Here is a 9103-nt window from a genome sequence, read left to right as displayed (position 1 = left end):
TACGCATGCATCTTCTCTCTTACAAACGCCACACACTCCTATAACTGCTCTTTTCCTCTGAATTAATCATACATCACCTTTTCTGTCTATACATCATTCATCCTCTCAATCCATCACCTTGTCAATTGTTTTGTTGTCTAAAACGGTACAAAAAACCCCGACCATGTCACCTTCTTGATCTATTCCTGATCCAAGAAAGCTAAATCTGGCTAAATGCCCTTCCATTGCTATGGAACAACAAACTTTTCTATGGGAACATATATCAAAAAATAATTGTATGCAATGTGTACATCACATGCTTAGCACTATATGGATTTTGATTTTGCTGACCACATGTCCCATGCGGTCACATGCTTAGCACTATATTGTGACAAATAGTTCTTGTCAATCTTCCGCTTTCTTCTAAATATGTTTCTCCACCAACCATGCATTTCAGCAAAACATCTACTTTCATGTGCTCCTTGTCCGTGCGTTGCAACGGTGCATAATACACTAATCATGTCAAACATATATCATGATTACTGATTTTTCCTTACTATCTCCACTCCCCAATCCAAGCATGCTGCCATTAATGGCACATCCGACTCACAATCCCTCAACCCTGTCACACCCACACTTCAAAATTATAATCATCGTATTAACATAAGACAAATTATAATCATTGTACTCATTTAAGATAGATTCACTTATATTCAGATTTCAGTAAACAAAACAAATTATTTTCATAGCATCTATATAGGAGTGGAACAGGAGTTTGACCACCAAATAAACACATTAGTAGTGCAATACATGAAGCGTTGTGCAGCTCATCAAGAATGATTATAACAAACGCCAACAACTTTAAATGAGATCATCTGGGTTAAGAACCAAAAGTATGTATTGGCACCATGCTTCTCGTCTCAAACGCTCGGCAGACCTTCCAATGATTAACAGTGTTGATGCCATCTGATTAAGTCTGATTCACTCGTAACTCTCCAATGCCAGAACCGACTGGATTGCAGCCATCTCAGATTCGGTGCTACACATAACCCACATTACATCTATGCTTCGGTAAATACACTTGCTAATCACGTCAATACAAAAGCACAGCGAGGTTCCTAGGCACTTAAGAACTTCGAATACCTTGCCCAATGAGACCTTGCATATCCAGCAATGACATCACCGGGATTGAACCATTTGGCAATGATAAATTGCTGGACTAAAGCATGCCCATCCTCACCCCATCATTCCCATCCGCACTCAGCATCAAGTTCTGACTACCAACGTTGACATGTATGCACCATACTCGACCCTCCTATCGGCTCGCTCCATGGCCCCTAACTCACCCATAGCCTAAATACCTTCTGATGTGGCATCGCACCCAACCTCAATCTTCGGTGACTTTCCTCGGTTTGTTTGCCATCAGCTCCTCTTTCTTATCCTCATCAACAAATCATGTAATCTATACAAATATAACTTCAGGTCAAAGGCTCCATCAGCTCATTACAGCTATCTAAGTCACCTCACAGTTCCCTGCAAACCATTATGTTTAAATATTAGAAAACAAATACAAATGATTTGAATTATAAAAAGCAAGGCATCAAACCTCTTTAGAGAAAGGCTATTATTTATTTCTCAAGTTAGGTACTAAAACTACACAGGAGCGTATAACTACTACTTATTCTGAATACAAATATTGTAGTAAACAACGAATTAAATTATTGTTACCATTCTCTACATTTATCTTCTAGAGCACAAATTTATGTATTCAAGACACATACATTTGCAAGTGTTTTTTACTACTAACACCAACGTTGAGCTAAAATAGACCTAGCATAAAATCTGAGATTGGCATATAGCACAAGAAAGAACTAAAATAGTTCACTCTGTACCTTGAATATGTACTCTACAGTACATCTACATCACTCCATTGCCCACAGTCGACAAACGACACACTTTTTTCTTACATCACTGCACGGTGGCACTGATTCAAAGAATTGGTATGCATGGACCACAACGCCAGCAAAACCCAGCCACCATGACCTGTAAAACCCTTGATGCTCTTTCAGTTTTATCATGGGCCTTGAAATATATTGCACAATCATGGTAGAACGTCGACATTTGAAGGTGAAGCTGGATATTATGACTTCAAAGAGCCTTGATGCTGTTTCAATTTTATGATGGATCTTGTAATATATTCCACGTATACAAAAATATATATATTTATGTATGTCAAATAAATTACTCATGTTACAGATTGTAAAAAAAAACTCCGCCTATGTCTTCTAGGCATAGCCGGTCCCAAGCCCGGGTAAAGGAGGAGGGTTGTGATAGGCTTGGCGAGCCAACGTAAAAACTAGCCAGTCCCATAGGTATGAAACCCATTTGAGCGAGAATAGTACTACGATGGGTGACCTCCTAGGAAGTCCTCGTGAAAGGGTTTCATATCTAAGGGTTGTGATAGGCTTGGCGAGCCAACGTAAAAACTAGCCAGTCTTTTGGGTATGAAACCCATTTGGGCGAGAGTAGTACTAGGATGGGTGACCTCCTGGGAAGTCCTCGTGAAAGGGTTTCATATCTAGCCTACCCCAACTTGTTTGGGATAAAAGGCTTCGTAAGTAAGTAAGTACAGATTGTAAAAAAAAATCTTGACACACAAAAAGAAAAACCAATTGAACACGGAATTAATTTTATAAAAAACTAATATCCAACACAGTATATATCTACATAAATTAACATTATTGTTTCAGTTACAACTCATTTCTTAGCACGTAAATATGATGTGAGATCAAGCAGTAAGAACATCTAACGAGTTTTCTAAGTAGTACAAAATTTAATTATTGTTAGAGAGAGAAAACATACCCTGCGTAAGTCTCTTTTTCTCTATTATCCGGCTGAGAGAAACGCCAAACAAAAGCTTCTAAACTGTCAGAATGAAACCGAACAACCGATCTTCATACAAAAGTTGTCTTATGTTACTTAGCTGGCCTAAGAGCATGTTAATCGTGCAATGTGTCATGCACTACGTGTCAACGATGCCCATCTGCTCTATATGATTCTGCGCAATTCACAGATATATTATCTGAAAGTCAGATTTACATCTAGTCATCTCCTGAAATATTCAAGTCAGACCCCATGCGTGGACCAGGTTGTTCTGCATTACAGATGTGTGTAACTCGTTACCGACAAAAAATTCCAATCCATCTGAATTATTTAGTCTAGCCAGATATGTGTTGAGCAATCACTCAACAATTTCATTACCTAGACATATGCCAACGCATCTCCAAGCATCCTGGTAAATACTCGTGCCATCACCTCCACAAACCTGTGTGAGTTGCAACATTGATTGATTTCATATACACATCATAAACAGAATGTTCTTGCTGTTGGTTAAAGAGGGAGAGTAGCTATACCCGGTGCGTCCTCGACAGACACATGTCTGGGAAGCTGGTATACACCATCCTGCTCATGTCACTGGCATGGCCAAGAAGAGGACTCGGCCACAATGCAGTGCAGCAACGGGAACACTCATCAAGAAATTCAGAGAGTACCACCCTATCAAGAAATAAACCAATTACATACGTACAAAGAAGAGTCAGGTCACACCTGCAAAAGCAGAATCATTTTCAGTGCCATCAATATGTTTCGACTATACTGAAATTGGCGATACACATTAGTCTCGACATTAAGTGTACACAATGTTACATCCAATTCAATGGAAGCAAGCAACATATATAATAAGGACTTTATATAAAGATACGGAGGCACCATATTTTTTTGATTCCTGATGCAACAAACAAAATTTCACCTCGAACTAAGTAAGATGCATATTCTCCTGAAAGATGAACTGACCAAATGCAGCTAAGGGCTGGTTCAAACTTTATATCTTCGGACAGATTGGTGCAGAAATAGCTATTGCTTGTGTGCAACAGAGCGAAGTGCTTTCTGAAGAAGTAAACAAAAGGAGTACGCAATTAAACAAAGAGAAACATTAGCATGGCTCAATAAGAAATGCTGATTGTTCACTTGCATTAGCAATATAATGATTTAAGTGCGTAGTGCAGAAAAAACACTTTTTTCTCTATATACAGTCCCAAAGTTATACCTTACAAGTCGTAGCTGATGCAACTGCACAAAAATTTGAAATATACCGTATCACACTCATCTGGTAATCACCCGTGCGTCGCAACGGGAGCGTGAATACTCTAACAATTTAACATCAGTTGTGTCAAACATATTTAGTGTGCATGCACAACAAACGAGTTGTTAAGAAAACAGTATTGCCCTGATCACTAATTGTTAAGAAAACATATTTAGATGTGTCAGTGCAAACTCACATGCCAGCTGCCACCACACAAACACACACACATCAGTATTTTTTATCAGTGCCCAAGGATTTGATCATTTGCTTAAGCCAATAAGCCCGTGATCTCTTAGTCTGAAAAGATCTTTGCAAAAATCCAATTATAACAGAAGAGATATGCAACTATTTAATTCAATAGACTGAAGTGCTAAGCAAGAAAAAAACCTTAAGTTCAAATCCTAACCCTTTCAGCAACCTTATTAGTTGTTTCTTGCATTGAAATTCCTATATATTGATCACTGTAATATCAAGTGGTTAATATGATGCAATGCACGCTGTTGTTTTTCTGGGAGTTAAAGAAAAGAAAAGGAAAAACTATAGCCTAAGTGAGTACTCGTGAAAATTCTGACCTAAAAGCTTGTGAATTAGTTGGTCCAACCAAAGATTAAGAAAGGTTAACAATTTTGTTGTCAATAAACTAAGATGAAACAATCTGAAAAAATATGCTTCCAAACAAAGAATTTCAGATGTCCAAGATCCAAGAATCAGAAACAAGATTGCACAATGAAGTGAGATATGATTACATGGCTGATATCAAGACAAGCGACCAGAGCTTGCAGACCTGATGGCGCTTGTGTGGGGGCAGTGCGACGCCGGCGAGTTCACCGTCACTTCGGAGTTCCACACCCGCCGCAGCCAGGAATCGAGAAGGTCGAGCCCTCAGGTTGGGAGTGGGACTCGCATCCAACTGCCTCACGCCATCTGTCGTTCGATCCCAACGGGTGGGACTCAGATCCGCTGCCGCCGCTGCAATGACAGCACCATCAGGCGTAGGAGAAGCCACATATGTCGTCGGCGGATTCCCTGTAGCCCTGCGCGTCATGCCTCCCTCCGGACGCTATGGCAGTAGCGCCTTGTGCTAGTCGGTTTCCTCCCTCGGAGCCCCCACCAGGGCACAATTCCATATACACGGCCGCTGCACCGAGGGCGAGCGAGGAGGTGCCATGGCAATAGTTCCTTGCGCTCGGCGGCCCTGGGAGACCAGGAGCTCTGGCCCGCGGTCTCCTCTTCGTCGAGGGCGAAGTAGCTCCGGGCAGCTACATCCCTTGGCCACGCGCACCGGCGAGCTCGGTCCTCCTCTGTGCCCTTCCTGCCGCTGGACCCGCGCGTGCCTGCGTGCCTGCGTGAGGAAGAGGAATGGAATCAAACCAAATGGCATCAGGGAAGGGAATCGAAGACCTTGAAGGGACGGGAAGGGAAGGGGGTCGTACCTTGACGAGCAGCTCCATGGCGTCGGGGTCACGGATCAGGGAGACGCCGGCGGCCTCCTGGTCCTATCCCGGCGCTGGTCGCCGCCATGGCCTGCTGGATCTCGCCATGGCCCGGAGTTCGGCGGGGCGATCCCGGCGACAGGGATTCAAGCCGCCCTGCCTGGAGACGCGACGGCGGCGTCTCCCCTCGGACGGCGGCGGCGGCAACGAACGAGTTCGCACGTGGGCGGCGGCTACGAAGAGTCGGCGGCAGGGAGATCGGAGATGGGGTGGAGAGGAGAGTTTTTTGTGCAGGGGTGGTTTTTTTCTGCGTGGGAAGTGGTGTGATAGGAAGGGGATGAAAAAAACCCCCAACGATAATAAATCGTGCTATTCATCAACTCAGACATTAAAAATAGAAAAAAAGAAAAAATTGTGCTACTGTAAATTCTTTTAAGAAAATGCAATGCATCCCACTTCCGGGTGGTTCTTTTAGCTTATAGCAGATGGCCCAATATGGTTGAATTATTTTATTAGCAGTTACAAGTACACTAAATCATGAAAACAACAACGTTCTTAATTGAAGAAGAATCAAAGAGGTAAGTACTAATTACTAACTTTTAGATTCTCTATGCCCATAGTATCACTGTATGAACTCGAAAGAAGCTGGGAGTTGGCCTACAGGAGGCATGCTACGGCCATCAGATGAAGCACATACAACAAGCATATGCCACCACCATGGATGCTTTATGCAATCATACCATGAACAAACTTTGAGCATCTTTTATCTTAGTCTTATCTCTGAACAAATCTCAGATCACTGCATGCAACGTCATGTATGAAAATCAATCAAAAAGCACAATCCGAAAACCAAAGCAAAACATTGTAGGATTGGTTAATAACTTTATTTCACCGGGCCTAGCTGGCACATATACTCTTCTAAAGTCTAGAGAAGATTAGCAAGCTAAGAGTCAAAGAGAAGGGAGTAGGAGAGGAGATTGAGCAGAGCGTGGAACTACACGCTCGGAGAGGACACACTTCCTGCTTGAAAGTTGGGGCTCGGCATCTCCACGTTAGAGCAAGCCAATGATACATGCAAGCAGTCGGTGCATCTCACTTGGGGATCCCTTGGAAGCGGCGGAAGTACCATGCACGTATGAGGCTGAGATGTTCGCTCCGGCGAAACCGACACTGACAATGTGATCCGGTCGCCGGAGTTACAGGTAAGAATTGGCCACAACTGGACGGAAAAGATGGCCTGATCAGTTTCCTTGAACCTCTGTCACTCGGTTGCTCGTCCACCTCCACGTGAACCCTGCCCCTCCTCCCTCTACAGGTATTTGCCTTGCCTCCAGCATTCTAACACACATGAATTCTATATTGCTTTTCCTCCTGTTTGTAGTTTTGTATGCCAATTATGTTTCTTGATGGATATAAGCCCTTCCATTAAATTTATATATGCATCAGACTGCAATTCCCTGTCGGCAAATTCATTGTTCCACGGTTGTGCCGGCACATCCGGAAGCAGCGATGAACACGTCAGGATCAAGATAGGTGGTCTTTGCTTTCCCCGAGTTTTGTGGCTGCACGCTAGGTCCAGTAGAAGAAGCATCGGCCGTCTCTCTCAAATTCGCCGGTGGCAAACCTCAGATCGACCTTGGGTATGGATTCCCTGCTGGCGCCATGGTACGTGAGGCAAGGACAACAGTCCCTCTGCGTGGCCCACGTCGAGATCGCCGCCGGCGAGCAGTATGGATTTCTCCATCAGCGCCATGATACATGAGGCCCAACGACAATAGTCGTTCCGTGTGGCCCTCGTCGAGATCGCAGGGGGCAACCCCCAGTCGGCAGCCTTGCAGTCGACGTGTTTATCGACTTGTTCGGATTCAATTCTCGTGATGTGATATGAGGTGCAAGTGGATTTTGTTTTGATCGTGCTAGAGGCAAGGTGGGAACGGCAGGTGCATCCAGATTTGAAGGACGGAACCAAGAGAGATCTTTCCGGTTTTGTTTTCTTTTTTTTATTTGAGTGTATTTCGATTTTGTTTCCAACCTGTGTCATGTTAGAGATGGGGACGAAGTGATGGGCTGGCTTAGTTGGCACAAAGCAAGACACGAAGGATGGATATGATGGCTTCGTGCACGTACTAACAAAAAAACCGTGAATATTTCCTTTTCAGTCCGTTCAATCTAGCACCAATCTCAGCCGTCAATCTTTATGGTTAACACAAAATCAACGGATATAAAGGGGTGACTTATGGAGAACTATGAAAGCCTCCGTCCTTTAATATTAGGTAAAGATAAAATATCTATAAATAAAAAATAGTAGCATTTTTTTAGCTATAAATTGAAAACAATAGCAATTTTTTAGGAAATTAGCTAGGGCAAGTTTTGTAGGTATATAAATTAGCTATAAATAAAAAACAGTAGATCCCTTCCTAGACTTTTTTTAGCTATAAATAAAAAATAGTAGCAAATGTTTAGTGAGGTCATTTTGCAAAGGTTTTTGGTTTTTGAAAATACCACTATTTTGCAATGTTTAGTGAGGTCATTTCACTATGTGTACTTGCTTTATATATGTGCTCCTGTGATACTCATATGTCATTGATGTTATATGATTTTGCAATGTTGGTTGAATGTCGAAGAATATCTGAGTGACCTATGTTTTGCCTTCATTTTCGTTCCAGCAAATTTCAGGCGCTCCACATGTCTACTTTTTAGCAAAGGTCATGAAAATTTCCGTGATTTTCGGCATGACTTGTGCTAGAAACTAGGACATATAGAGTGCCCGGGATTTGCCGGAAGGGGAATGAATCAACATTCCGACCAAATATAAGCCTCTTTTTTCTCTTCATTATATCTTTTATTTACAATTGTTGAAAGGGAAACATGTGTAGCCACGCCAAAGCCGGGGGTTCTGATCGCCTCGAAGAAGACCCCGTCGAGGCAGCAAATCATTATTCGATTACCTGGACGAACACCAGTTGCGGGTGCAGGGTGGCGGCAGTGGCACCAAGCCCGACACTGATGCCGACACCTGCACCGACACCATCCTCGAGACCGGCAACGATGCTGCCGTAGCCGGTAAAGCACCGAAGCAGAAGAGGACACGGAGACCAAACGAGCTTGGCATCGGACAAATTATGGTCACGATGATGCACCCCAAGAAATCAGAGCCAACGGTGCTGGAGGAAGCGCGCGCGTGCTAGGGCAATCAACTAGGATGCATCCCCAGGGAAACCGCCAACATCAACGACGAGAAGTTGAAGAAGATACCACATATGGAGCACATGCTCCTAAAGAAGTTGCACAATAGGTTCCTGTTCCCCGGCTGGGATGAAAGCAAACATACATGAGACGACGATGCCATGGCAAAGATAAACAGCAAGGCGATGGTGACATTCACCAATGACTTGTCCGCCTGGAAAGTTAGGGTGAAAAAAGCAATTGCGAAGAATGAACCATGTGTCGGCGTTCTGGGAACCGGGGTACCCAGACTTGTCTGCATGCGGCCCACGGCGTGGCTCCATCGACGGCCTGGTACGACCCATCTTCAGCACCAACAACACAA

The 9103-nt window shown here is 43.5% G+C and overlaps 1 long non-coding RNA gene across 8 annotated transcripts; it reads right to left on the bottom strand.

Annotated features, from left to right (window-relative positions):
- Nucleotides 1-677: 677 nt before the first annotated feature.
- On the bottom strand, nt 678-5861 carry LOC119354180. Of its 8 annotated transcripts, none has more exons than XR_005170670.1 (8): nt 5554-5861; nt 4905-5462; nt 3788-3924; nt 3393-3585; nt 3241-3304; nt 2842-3133; nt 1872-2143; nt 678-1512 (listed from the first exon to the last, which is right to left on the bottom strand). It is a non-coding gene; the product is annotated as an uncharacterized LOC119354180 (long non-coding RNA). The 8 variants fall into 8 exon arrangements; XR_005170675.1 differs by having other exon boundaries at nt 1872-2022; XR_005170673.1 differs by having other exon boundaries at nt 3393-3534.
- Between the last annotated feature and the right edge of the window lie 3242 nt (nt 5862-9103).

This window comes from Triticum dicoccoides, chromosome 2A (genome assembly GCF_002162155.2).
Source record: "Triticum dicoccoides isolate Atlit2015 ecotype Zavitan chromosome 2A, WEW_v2.0, whole genome shotgun sequence".
Lineage (NCBI taxonomy): Eukaryota > Viridiplantae > Streptophyta > Magnoliopsida > Poales > Poaceae > Triticum > Triticum dicoccoides.
Note: the sequence above shows the minus strand (reverse complement) of the source record. Positions and strands in the feature narration are given on the sequence as shown.